The sequence below is a fragment of the Loxodonta africana genome, chromosome 3, assembly GCF_030014295.1.
Source record: "Loxodonta africana isolate mLoxAfr1 chromosome 3, mLoxAfr1.hap2, whole genome shotgun sequence".
Taxonomy (NCBI): Eukaryota; Metazoa; Chordata; class Mammalia; order Proboscidea; family Elephantidae; genus Loxodonta; species Loxodonta africana.
In genome coordinates this window covers 81,277,766-81,291,214 of record NC_087344.1, presented here as the reverse complement: position 1 = coordinate 81,291,214, position 13,449 = coordinate 81,277,766, and the positions used below count along the sequence as shown (strand labels likewise).

At 48.7% G+C, this 13,449-nt stretch overlaps 1 protein-coding gene across 7 annotated transcripts in view; it reads left to right on the top strand.

Annotated features, from left to right (window-relative positions):
• The window catches only part of ERI3 (ERI1 exoribonuclease family member 3), a 137,170-nt gene that overhangs the window by 122,424 nt on the left and 1,297 nt on the right, over window positions 1-13,449 (top strand). The window contains exon 9 of one of the 7 annotated variants that reach the window (XR_010321385.1): window positions 4,839-5,093. The exons of the other annotated variants lie outside the window; for them this stretch is intronic. The gene's annotated coding sequence lies outside the window, so the exon portion shown is untranslated. The remainder of the gene's footprint in view (window positions 1-4,838; window positions 5,094-13,449) is intronic. 7 annotated transcript variants of the gene reach the window in all.

Genomic DNA, 13,449 nt, shown 5'->3' with positions numbered 1-13,449 from the left:
CCTTCTTGGGAGTGCCATGAGCACTTGTAGCTGGTGCCCTCCAGTGTTCTCGGCCCTGTGCCTACACTGCTGACAGGCCAGATCCAACCCCCTTCTTCCGCTGTGAGAATACCTAAGCCTTCAGTGTGCTGACAGACCCCTCAGGCCACCCTCCCAGCCCTTAGGCCAAATGCTCTTGTATGATTCCTTATCTGTAAAGTCAAGGGTTAATGATCTTGACCACCTCTAGAGTGGTGAGAGGGACAAGTAGAAACCCAGGGCTCCATGGAGGTGGTGGGCCTAACACGAGGGACAGCCCAGGAAGCCACAGTACAAGGTCAGGAAAGCAGAAGCCGCTCGGGTCAGCAGAGATGGTGTGAGTAGCGTGTGTTTACATCAAGGTATAGTGAGTGAAAACCCTGTATTCAGGATGAGTCCATGGTAATGCATCAGGACAGATGCTGGCCACTATTTAGGGAGAAGAGAGCTCCCAGGCAGGGCCTTGTTGGCTTAAGGGCAGTCTTTGTCCACCTGACTCACACTCGTAGCCTCCCATCCTGCTGACCTCTCCTGCCTCTTCTCAAGCCACTCTCCTGCTTCTCTGTGCTCCAGCCACATGGCTGCCTCTTTCTGAACCTGCCTTGCCATCTCTCACCTCGGGGCCTTCCCACATGGGTTTCTTTACCGTGGGAGCCCTCTTATTCCCACCTTTGGCCTAATTAATGCCTACTCATCCTTCAGTTCAACCCTGGTGGTATAGTGGTTAAGTGCTACGGTTGCTAACCAAGAAGTCGGTAGTTCGAATCCACCAGGCGCTCCTTGGAAACTCTTTTGGGCAGTTCTACTCTGTCCTATAGGGTCTATATGAATCAGAATCGACTCGATGGCAATGGGTTTGGTTTGGTGTTTTGGTCATCCTTCAGAGCTCAGCTCAAAGTTTGCTTCCTCAGGGAAGCCTTCCCTGATCCCTAGACATGGTCAGGTCCTCCTGTGTGTGTTTTATAGACCCCTGTACTCCTCATTTATTACATTTAATAACTGTTGTAATTAAGAAATTACTTGTGTGAAAGTTATTTAATGTCTCACTTCCCCACTAGATTGTAAGTTCCCTGAGGGCAGAAGCTTATGTCTGGTTTGTTCCGCTTTTATCTGCAAAGTATAACATAGTGTCTGGTGTGTGTAGTCAGATAATAAATAAAATGTGTTATTTTGAATTGAGTTAAATTGAGTTGAGATGGCCCTGGCCCACCCCTGGGTGCCAGGGCAGGGGGAGGAGGCTAGGGAAGTGCCTGGAGCTGAGGTGGTTCCCATTAGTCCTCATGATTAATTCACAGCCACACTGTGATGGAGTGGGCTTGTCCCCAGTCAGCTCCTCCGCTGGGGCCCACCTGTTAGCGACAAACAAACAAAGGGGATAAATAATGCATTGGGAGCTGAGCCAGGCAAGGCGGTGGTATTGAAATTAATAGGGATTAGCTGAGCAGCTTGAGGATGAAATATTCACCAGGTGGGACTGGGCTTAGGGAGGGCAGCCCCCCTTCTCAGGGTCCCTAGGCATAGCCAGGCCCTCCTCTAGGGCATCGGTGGCTAGGACTGCTCCCCGCCCCCCGCCACCACCACCACTGGCTGTCTTGGTTTGGCAGGACAGGCTGGCGAGACTATGCAAGCTCAGATCCCGATCATCTGGACTGTCTCCTGGCTTAGCATGTCTTGGGAAAACCAAGATGCTAGGAAGGAGTGGAGGTAGGGAAGGAGCTGGTGCCTCCAGTGCTTTGGAGCCTGGGAACAAGAACCATGGCGACTTTTCAGGGCCCGGGCATGTCTAGGCTTCAGGTGGCAAATTGTCAGGGCTAGAGTAGGTTCATCTGCAGCCTTGTCTCCCAACTTCCCCGCTTTCTTTTCCTTTAATCCTTCTTTTCTTCCACTTAAAAATATTTACTGGGGGCCTCTCTGTAGATAACGTTTAGCTGATGAAGCAGTCCCTGCCTTCAAGGAATTTGTGGAGTAGCAGGAGGTGGCAGAGAGAGACACAGGTACAATGGGGAAAACAGTGGGTGCTATGGAAACACATGGAAGAGCAATGAGTCCTGAGGGATGAGAAGGAATTCACCAGGGGAAAAGTGGCAAGAAGGAATAGCATGTGAAAAAGCCTAGAGGCAGAAGAGCCTGACTCCTTGGGGAAGATGAAAGCGCTCTGTATCACTGGACTGTAGCTGTGTGATGGGAGAGGGGGAAAAAAATGAGACCAAAGACGGAAACACGGGCCACATCCCACCACATTTTGTAAAGGAGTCTGGATGCTCTTCTGAGAGCAGTGACGAGCCATTGGAGGGTTTTGGGTTTTTTTCCCCCCCTCATAAATGTTTTATTTTGAACTGATTTTAGATTTAAAGGAAAGTTTCCATACTTCTGTTACCCACCTTCCCCTAATGTTGACGTCTTACATAATCATAGTATAGTTTTCAGCGCCAGGAAATTAACATTGGCACTATACTATTAACTAAGCTAATAGCCTTATTTGAATTTCACCAGTATTTTTCACTAATGTCTCCCATTCCAGGATTATTGGAGGGTTTTAAGACATGGAATGAAATGATCGGATTTGTGGTTTAAGACACCATGGAGAAAAGATTGGAGGGAGCACTGCTGTCATCTAGATGAGAGATGGTGCGGGCCTGGGCCAGGATGGTGGTAGTGGAAATACAGGCTTAGGAACTATTGGAAAATATGTGGGAATTAAAGCTTCAGGGGTGGACAAGGTTGTCCAGGGAGAGAGTATAGAGTGGGAAGGGAATAGGGGCAGTGACAGCTCTGAGCAACACCCACTTCTAAGAGGTGGTCAAGAGAAAAGGGAGGGCACAAAGGAGCCTGAGAGGATTGGGTGGAAAGAGAACACGGTGTCACTAAAGCCAAGGGAAGACAGCTTCAAGGAGTGAGTGGTCTGTACGCCAGTCAAAACCTGAAAAGCTTCCATTGGGCTGAACCCCTGTGAGGTCTTGGGGATCATTAGAGAAAGCAGATTAGCTGAAGTGATGGTGGCGAAATCTGATGGTGGAGTGGGAGGTGAGGAAATGAGACCCTGAGTGTAAACAGCTGAAATTCGGCTGTGAAAGGAGCAGAGGTTGGCTGCTAGCCAAATGGAAAAAGGAGTTAAAAGGAGGTTGTTTTTAAAGATGGGAGGAATTTAATATATTTACGTGTTTGTGTGAAGGAAGCAGTGCAGAAGAAAAGCTGAAGCTCTATCAGAGAGAAGGGGTGCTATTCAGTAACGTAAAAGGTGGGCAGGGTAAGATGCCAGAGCACAGGTGGAGTGGAGGGGTGCAGACAGGAGGAGACAGGATTGGTGCAGACGCAGGGGAGGCGTCTATGTTCCCTGTGAAGTAGGAGACAAGGTTATCTGTTTGCATGGGCAAAGGGGTAGAGGATGATATGGGGGTAGGGGATTTGAGATTTCTGGAAGAAAGAGAAGATTTGAAATTGTCCTTGGGGAGGAAGATTCTTTGATTAAGAACATAGCAGATTGGCTGAGCAGTTTTATACTACCCGGTTGAGGTTGATATCTATGATTTTATCTTAGATTTATCTTAGGCTTAAATCTACATGGTTGTAAATTTCTCTAGTCAGATATAGGCATAGAAAAGGCAGAGTTTGTGTTTTTCTAGGCAACAGTGACAGAAGGAAAGTTGAGAATGTTGGCAACAGAGAATTGAAATGATGGACCATGGAATCAAAGCTCCAAAAGGAGGTGTATCAGTGATGTTGCTAGGACAGAAACTACTTGGTACGTACCCAGCATCCATTTTTCCCTTCTTGACTAAATAGGACCCTTGTATAATTTGAGCCAGCACTGTGCTAGGTATGACCATGCCTCTGAGTTCTGGTCAGTAAGATAAATGGAAAAGTGTTGTGTGGGACCTCTAGTAACAGTGCTTACAGGGAAGTGACTCAGCTGAAAAGTGCACTATTTTTGCCTCCCCCTTTTTCCTCCTCCCTTTTGCTTGGAATGTGGATGTGGTGGTTAGAGAGACCGCAGCAACTTTGGACCATGAGATAACCTGGGAGTTGGAAGCCACATGCTGAGAATGGCAGGGCATAAAGAAGGAAGAAGCCTGTGTTTCTGATGACTTCGTGGAGTCGTGGGACTGTTAGTCAACTTAAATTGCAAGCCATTGGCATAAAAAGCCTTTCTCAGTAAAGTTGTATTTTTTTCCCTCTTCTGTTTTCATATGGGCTTCAGGCTCTTTCAGCCTTTTTAGTAACCTGGCCTATGTCCTGAGATAAAATAAGAAAAAAATTGATCAAATGTTTCCAGCGAGCATAACAAGGGTACCAGTGTCCCAGTAGTAACCTCATTGCCTTTTGCCCTGCCTTCTCCATTCAGCCAATTCTACACTATAGGGTCCATTCCTTCTATTATTCTCCTTCCTGCTTTTAAATTCTTTATCAGTTTGTATAATTTCAACTGCAAAAAAGAGAGACCAAACCCATTGCCATCTAGTCGATTGTGACTCATAGTGACCCTACAGGACAGAGCAGAACTGCCTCATAGAGTTTCCAAGGCTGTAAATCTTTATGGACGTAGACTGCCACATCTTTCTCCCGTGGAGCAGCTGGTGAGTTCAAACTGCCAACCTTTCAGTTAGCAGCTGAGTGCTTAACCACTGCACTACCAGGGCTCCTCAAGAAAAAGAGAACCCGATTTAAAATATCTTAAATAATAAGAGGTTTTGTTATCTTGCAGAAGAAGTTTGGAGGTGAGGTGATTCTAGGGTTGGTTAATTCAGTATCTCAGCAATGTCATCAAGGACCCAGATTTTTTCTGTTTTTCTGCTTTTTCATCTTCAGCATGTTCTTTGCAGGCTAACTCCCTTGAAGTTGGGAAGATGGCTTCGGCAACCTCAGAAATTATGTGCAGACATGAAAACACCCACCAGAATATAAAGAACCATTTTTCCCTCATGTTTTTGTTTTTAAAAGTGAAGACATTATCCTTGGAGGTCTTTCAGCACACTTACCCTCACGTCTTAGTAGCCAGAACATATGCCCACCCTGAAACCAGGGATCACCACAGTTGGCTCAGACCACAGAGGATCTACCCTGGCTACATCTGGCAGGTGCGGGCTCTGTGAGCGGGAGACGAGAGGGGCTGGCTGTCGGGTAAGCAGCCAAAGGTGGGCAAGGAAAAGGGCTAAGACGGGGGGTGATGTATGTGGAGAAAGTAGAGACATAAATGGTTTCAGGTTTCCAGTGAGATAAAAGAAAAAGTATATTGTCGTCAGAGACTAGGGATATTTGAATTTAATATTTCAGAGGAAGAACAGTAGAGGATGTTAAAAAGGTTGAGGGCGTCGTGACTGTAGAAATGAGACACAATGGAGAAAGTCATTAGTGTTGAGGTCAAAGAACGAAGAGGCTGGCCCCAAGGTTTCTCAAAGGACAGGTTGTAGTATTCCCTGAGGCTGTGGGCAGGCCAGTCTCTGCAAGGAGGCAGCTGTGGTCTGGATTAGTAGCACACGCTCACAAGAAAGGCTTCAGATAGGTTGCTGGTACATGGATGGGTCTTGGCAGGGTCACAGGCCTTAGTCCTGTCCCAGTGCCAGGGGCAGCACAGGCAAGTAGCCTAACCTCTGTATGTCGGTCTCCCCATTTTGGAAAGTATCTGCCCTGGTTAGTCAGGTTGCTCTGGAAGGGACTGAAGCCCTGTCACCTTCCTGTTGGAGCCATTGAAGAGCTGCTAGAAGACAGTCCCACAGGAGAACCCTAGAGACAAGGGTAAGATGGAAGCTTGGCTGGGACAGATGAGGCTGCCAGGTCTGGCGGATCTGCTCAGCTGCTCTCAGTAGCCACCTCTTCCCCTCGCCTCTCTCTAGCCAGGTCCTCTTCATTTAGCCTTAGGTTATCTGACTGTACCCTGGCACTTCTAGCTCTGGAGTCCCAGTTCCAGGAGAAAGGTAAGAGTTCCTGGCCCTTCTACCTGGAAGAGGCCTTGGCTAGGAACGGGTAGGGGGGAGATGGGCATCCATTGTAATGGCCAGAGCAGCCGCCCTGTTACTACGGCGTATTTCACTTTTAATTCTGACATATAATGTAATGATCTTTTTTAAGGCCCGATGATATTATCTGCCTGACTAGATTATTGAGTCTTCATCATCCCCAGATAAATTTATGGCCAGGACGAGGCTCAGGATTTATCATCAGTCAATAGAGCTCGATACTCTAACAAGGCGTGTAATAAGATATACATATTTAATGATCCAAGGGGAGGAGCACTAATGGGAGCCTAGAGTGAGTGGTCCATGGAGCCGGGGCTCTGCCCTAGGGCTGCTGTGGCTTTAGGAGCATGAACACAGTCCTTACCCTGTGGGCCCCAACCCTGGCCTTTCTCAAGACTGCCTCAGTCTCCTTCCCCAGACCCTGAGGGAGAGACAGGCAGGCAAAAGGAGAGACCACACCAGGAACGGTGTCAGACCTGGGCCTAAGCATCTCCAGCCCAAAGGGTGTTACACACCCCACCTGGGGACTCCTCTCCCCTACTCTAGGCCTTGAAGGGGTTGGGGGTATCCTTAGACCTGTATACCCAGGCCCCTGAGCATTAGGGCAGGCCCACAAGGGGAGGGAGTGCCGTGGCTACGTGCCCACGCTGCACTGATGGTGACGGATGGTTTTTCATTACAGCCTCTCAGGTCTTGCCCGCGCCCTGTGTGGAAATTCTATTTATTCCCTAATTTGTAAAAATTCCCTCTTTATCTGATCCCAATCAGGGCGGGGTAATTGGCTCTCTGGGGCAGCGGCTGGGGTCCTTGATGAAGAGCTATGTGGATGTACCCAGCCCGGCCCCCGCCCAGCCCTCCACTAGGGCCCACAATTAATAATGATTTGCAAATGGCAGACAAGCAATAACACAGAAAGATGTGGCGTCCGTGCTGCCTCTTCATTTCCTCCCCTCACAGATATAAATGGCCACAGAACAAAAACCCTGCACTATAAATTCTGGAATTAGTTATTCACCGGGATAAATGGGGCCTGGAGCCAACAGCCCCTCACCCCGCCACCCTTTTGCCTGCTTTCCCTGTTCCGGGTCTGTCTCAGGTCTGTCCTGAGTCTGGCCCCTGGCTCTTCTGCTTCCTTGGCTCTCAGCTCAATTCCCTAGCTTCTTCCCATACTGGTCCCCAAAACTCTAGCTACCCTTCCTGAGTGGCCCAGAGTTGGGAGTGGTCACCTGACCTGGGTCTTCTCAGCAGTGACCTGAGCCAGCAGGTGGGATTCACCCTCAGCCTCTTCCACTGACCCTCTGGCTACCAGACCTGGGCTTCTCTCTCCACTTTTCACTGGGGTTTGAATGAAATTGACATGTCCTGCCAGGCATGGGAGTCTGGATCAGGCTTGGTCTTGGGTGTCTTCTTTGGCATTTGGGACTGATCTAGTCATTTGCTGGCCAAGTCTGGGTTGGACTCCTGGTGGCCAAAATATGATGTGACACAAGGGGCTTCATGCTGTGCTGACTGGTCAGGTTGTTCTGGGCTGCTGGCACAGGCATTTCTGGGCACCATGCCCTCTCGGCCAGGCACATCCTCCCTCCCCTCAAGTGGCTGTGAGCTGGTGGGTAATGGGCGTGTAATGGCCTCATTTCCATGCCCGGCCTCCAGGAGCAGCGGTAAGTGTTTGATTGCCTTAATTTCCAAACACATCATTATCCCAGCTTTACCAGCTCTTAATAAACACTTTATGAGGATTTTTTTAAAAACATCTTCGGTCCGCATACTTCTCTGAAGTGATAAACTCTAATTAAGTCTAATATTTAAAAATATGGTAATGGTGAGTTGTTTGAATAAGTGGACTGCATTTCCGTAATTTCATTATTACGTAAAACACGCTAATTATTTGGAGCACGCTTATTATGGAGAGAGAAATCGCCTGCTAATCAAGATGAAATTGCCTTTTCCCCTTATTGTGGAACCGCCATCATCCTTCACCATCAGCCCTGTGGCACCTCCAGGCACCTCAGTGGGGTGGAGGGGGACGAGGGGAGGGGCTGAAAGAAGGGGTCACTTTGGAGGCTATAAGGACCCTGTCGGGGGAGGGGGCGGTAGGAAGCTAAGGGAACAGTGTCTGTGGGGAGAGGGAGCCTGTGTCTGGGGTGTGTCGTGTGGGCCAAAGGGGCTGTGTCTGGCAGTCCAGGGGACTGTGTGGGCCATGTCTGGGACAAGGAACAGAGGTTGGGGAATATCAGGATATTGTTTTTATCAGGTATGATAATACTAACCCAGACACTGTTTGAAGCACTTCACCAATAAAAACTCATTTCATCTTTTAAACAACCCTTTGAGGGCAGTAGTTGTTATAATTATTATTATTCCCATTTTAGAGAAGAAGAAACTGAAGCACAGAGAGATTAAATAAAGTTCAGTAACTGGCTCAAGTTCATAGTTATTAAGTGGTAGATTTGGATTGGAACCCAGAATCTGAGGATATACAGGGGCCCTCTGCTGGTTCAGTCCTAAATTCACCGCTTTGGCCGCTTGTCTTCCTTCTGTGCTACCACTTGCTGTTCTACTCTGAACTACACCCAGTGTAGCTTAGGATGCTGACCCCCAGCACAGGGTTGTCAGATTTAGCAAATAAAAATATAGGGTACCAAGGCATATTTGAATTTCAGGTAAACAGCAAACAATATTTTAGTGTAAGAATGTCCCACTTAATCTGGCAATCCTGTGTCAGGCAAGCCCAGGATGACCCACTGGCCAGGATGTCCAGACAGGAAGACAGAAAGATGGGGCGACAAAGTGAGGCTCTAGAATGTCGACATACCTAGGGTTCTTGTTGTCTCATTCTTACCATGGTACCTGTTCCTTGTGTTGCTCCTATCCCCCCCCGCCCCTCCCCCCCCCGCCAGCATCTTTGCTGGTCCTTGTTCTGGTCCTGGTCCCTAATAAGGTATGTTACCAAGCTAAGCTTTTGAGGCAGAAGGCCTGCAGAGACTTCAGCAGGCCACAAGATGTGTCTGAATCTTCCTTAGGCCACAGTGCCCCATAGGCCCATAACATCAGTGGTTGGCCACCCTGCTGCCCCTCCTGTTTCTCCAGTCTGATTTGTCTCTTTGATCATTTCATGTTCATTCTCTTTCCTGGCTCCATCAGACCCATGTATGGAAATTTTATATATTATAGAATTTTTTTAATATATTTTGTATATTATAGAATCTTACATATTAAGATGTGGACACTTCAGTCACTGGTGATAGGACAGTTGGCTATCCATTAGGGAAAAAATAGAGCTAGATGTTCTATTTCACGAAAAACAAACAAAAAAAATAAATTCCAAACAGATGAAAAAGTTAAATACAAAAACTATAAAAAATATTAGAATAGTTTTTTATTTATAACGTTGGAATGGGGAAGACCTTCTTAAGCCAGACATAAAACCTAGAAGCCTGATAAATTTAGATGTCCCATAGGAATCTCAAACTTAGTATGTCAGAGCTAAGTTCATCACTTCCCCAAACCTGCATCTTCTCTGCTGTGCCTTATCTCAGTGAGTGGCACTAAGATCCTAGACTCAGCCCTCCCCTCCCATACCCTCTCATTAAGGCTTGTTCATTCTATTTCCTAAAAACTCTCTTGCCTCCATCCACTTCTCCACATGGACCGTTTATCTCTTACTGCCATCTCCACTGCCGCTGACCTAGTTCTGAGCCACCATCATTTCTGGCCTGGACCATAGTGTAGTCTGCTAAGTGGTCCTCTGTCTTCAGGTGTAACCCCCTCCAATCCTATCTTCACATCCCAGGAGATAATTCTAAAATGCAGATCTGGTCCTGTCATTTGCCTCCTTAAGCATTTTACTGTCTCCATCATCTTTCTCAGGATAATAAAATCTGAAACTCCTCAGCTTAGGATTCTGGGCTCTTGAGAGCTTCTGCTAGCCAGTCACTGCTGACTTTGTCAGCTTCATCTCTTGCCATCCCCCAACCCATCTGCTAAGCTTAATTATTTTTACTTTTTTGGACACTCTACATCTCATGCCCAGAATCTACAAATACTGTTCATTACACTGAGAACACATTCTCTTTCACCTCAACTGGGTGACTTTTCTGTGACTGCTCTGCTTCCAGCACTGCTCACACTGTGCCACTTAGAGGTGGGCTCCTGGAGGGTATGGAAGCATAGTCTTGTACACCCCTGTGACCTGGCATTGCCTGTGTGCACCTGGCACACAGAAGTGGCAGTATGTTTTCTGAATGAATGAGTACATGAATGCATGGCCCTCCAAGAGTCTTTTTGCCCCAGGCCCTGCTTCCTACCTTCTACCCCTTAAATCCTAGCCAAATGCTGCTCTCTGGGCATGTCAGTCTCAGGTTGTTTGAGCTTTTACTGGGTGTCCTAAGAGATCTGAGCCACCCTTCCAGTAGCAGCTCTTTCACCAAGCAGATATTTGACTACCCTTGGGCCCAACTAATGAGCTTAGCCTTCCTTGTTAGGTGCTAGCCCATTCACCTCCTCTCTGAGGCATTTATGCAGCTGCTTCCTTCCTACTATGTCTTTAAGAACACTAAAGCCGAAAGAAGAGAGAAGAGGGTCATCTTACAAGTTCATGACCCTGCAGGAACATAAAAACAGGTTAGCCTTCTAGAATTCGGAAAAGGTGAGAAAGCCCTCATGTAGGCCTCCATTGTGGGCACAAGGCTGTGCCCCCGCCCCCCCCCCCCCATTCTCTACCCATGGCAGCTGCAGGCTGGCCTCACTTGAGTTCAGTGAGAGGTGCCAGAAGATGGAGCTGCTAACCCGAAGTTTGCATCCCCTTGCCCCAACCCTGCTGGCCTCCTTGACGGGGGTGGGGGTGACTCACTGGCCGGCCTCTTATGTGCCCCTTTGGACTTGGGTCCAGGGGCAAATGCCCCCCCCCCACCCCCCCGCACACCACTGACCTGCTAGATGAACTGGAGCAAGTTCCCACCTCTGGGTCTCTTCTTCATAGTAAACTAGCTGCAACGAGTCAGACTCCAGAATCCTCAGTAAACAGTGAGGACCAATAGTCAGTTTGTGAAGTGAATGACAGGTGGCTTCATCAGGTGTACTGGCCCCTATCTGTCACATGCTCCACAGATTCTGTGGTATAAACACTTTCTCACCATCGGGTCATCCAGAAAACTAACATTCTTGCCTTCTCTTCGGGCACAGGAGCAAAGGGATTCCGGCACAAAGAACAGCAAGTGAGAGACATGTGGGAGCATTGTCACTTTATTTAATCTTCCAGTAGTACTGAGGTAGCATCCATTTTCATCCCTAGTTGGGGAACCTAAGTTTAGAGAAGCGAAGCACTTGCCACAGTCCACACAGCTAGTAGGTGAAAATAAAGACAGGATAAAGATAAAGCTCATGCTCCTAACCACTTAGTCATCTTCAGAAAACAGTACAATAAGTGGTTCCATAAGGTTGGAGTATAGGGGTTGGGGATAGAGGGTGCCGAAGGTAGACCAGAGAGAGCAGGGATTAGTTTTTTGCAGGGCCTTTAAGTCATATGAGTATAGACTTTAAAACTGAGGGCAAAGGGAGCCACTGAAGGGGTTTAAAGAGGGAAGGACATGATCAGATTTGTCTAAGAAAAGATAACTTTGGCTACAGGAGAATGGATTAGAGGGAGAAAGACAGAAGACACGCTGCTGCTGTAGTAATCCAGGCTAGAGATTGGAGTCTGGACTGGGGTGGGGGTGGGGGGGCAGCTGCTGGAATGAACAGAAGTAGATAGAGAATAAGGAGATGAAATCAACAGGACTGCATAATTTATTAGATTTTTGGAGTGTGGGAGAGGCACTGTGCCAAGCAAGGCTTTCAGGTTTCTTGTCTGGGCATTTTGAGTGCCATTCACTGGGATGAAGAACACAGGGGTGAGAAGTCTGGGGGAGAAAATTAGTTCAGTATTGGACATACTGAGTTTGTATGTAACTCTGGAGATGTTCTGGAGGCATTTCGATATGTAGTATGGACCTCAGGAAAGACAGCAGTCTTCAGTGGTAGCTGAAGCTGAGGATTTGTTTGAAGTCATCCAGTGTGTGCAGTTGGGAGAAGTCAAGGACAACTGGGACATATGGGCCCTCTCAGCACAGGGCCAGCACAGGTGGGAGGTCAGTGCTTGCCCACTGGATGGATGGTGGCCTGAGGAGAGGGGCTGGGCACATTCACTTGGGCAGTGGGAGGTAGATTGAGTGATTTGTCCAGCAGTGAGGGAGGAGCCAGATGAAGTCAATAGAAAACTAATTTTCTTTTCTGCTGGAAGAAATGAGGTGTGTGGCCGCTGGGTAATTGCAGATAACGAGGGGACTTATTCTTAATATGCACAGCAGCCAGGGTCCCCAGAGTGCAAGAGACAGGAAGGATTGGAGGTGCCCTGAGAGGGCCAGACTTCTTAGGGAAAACAATCACCCTCTTATAGCCCCTCCGCTGGTCACAGCTCCCAGGCCCCATCATAGCCCCTTTTCCCTCCCAGGGCCCTTCCTATCACATCCCACCCCTGCCCCCCTCCTGCACAGCTCTTCCTGTCCCATTCCCCTTCCTGTCAGCTGTGTAGCTCCTCCTGTTGCAGCCCCCCTCCACCCTCTGCCCCCACAGCACAGGCATACTAAGGGAGACAAATGACGAGGTCTCAGCTGAGCGGGGCGCGTGTCCGGCCCATAAACCACTGGGATGGGTCACGTCTGGAGTTGCCATGGCCGCCACTACCCACCCATCTGTCTTCCCACTGTTCTGCCTTAGACCAGCTCTCACGGCTTCTGAGTCCTTAGGGGAGCAAGGTGTCCCTGACCGGGTCCTGGGTCACCTCTCCATGCCCACATCCACCATAGGTGCATTCATGCTGAGCTCTGCAAAACAGGAGCCTGCCTGACCTATCCCTGGCCTCACCTGGAAACCTTGCCTGCCCTATGCAGGGCTGGCAGAGCTGGTGTTTGGCTAGTGACATGGGCCCCTGGGCTGACCAGACTCTTCCCACTTCCTCAGCCCTTTTCTATCTATGGTGGGTCGTGGAGGTGGGGGCTCAGTGGAAGGGGTTGGTCCTTAACAGATGTAGAGGCCTTCTGACCCCACCTTGACCCTACTGTCCCCCCCCACACCTGATTATGACATCAGTGTACAATATTTCTGCAATCACCGTATCGATCCCATGAGGGTTGGTGGCGGCAGAGGCCCTGGAGCATCTATGGGAGGTGGGAGGAGAGGCCGGTGAGGGGATGGGGCATCCGTGGCCACTCTGGGCACAGGAACAGAAAAACCCAGGTGCTGGGCAGTTTTTGTCCCAGGCTTGCTTATGGGAAAAGCTCTGGGGCAGCTGCACCTCCTACTGGTGGTGATGGAACCAACTGGCCCATGTCTGTGTTACTGAGGCTCGACTGCCTGTTTTTGCAGCCACCAGGGTCCTGAGATAGTTTTGAGCATAGAGTTTTTCATAGGCACCAATACTGGAGAAACTACTTGTGAA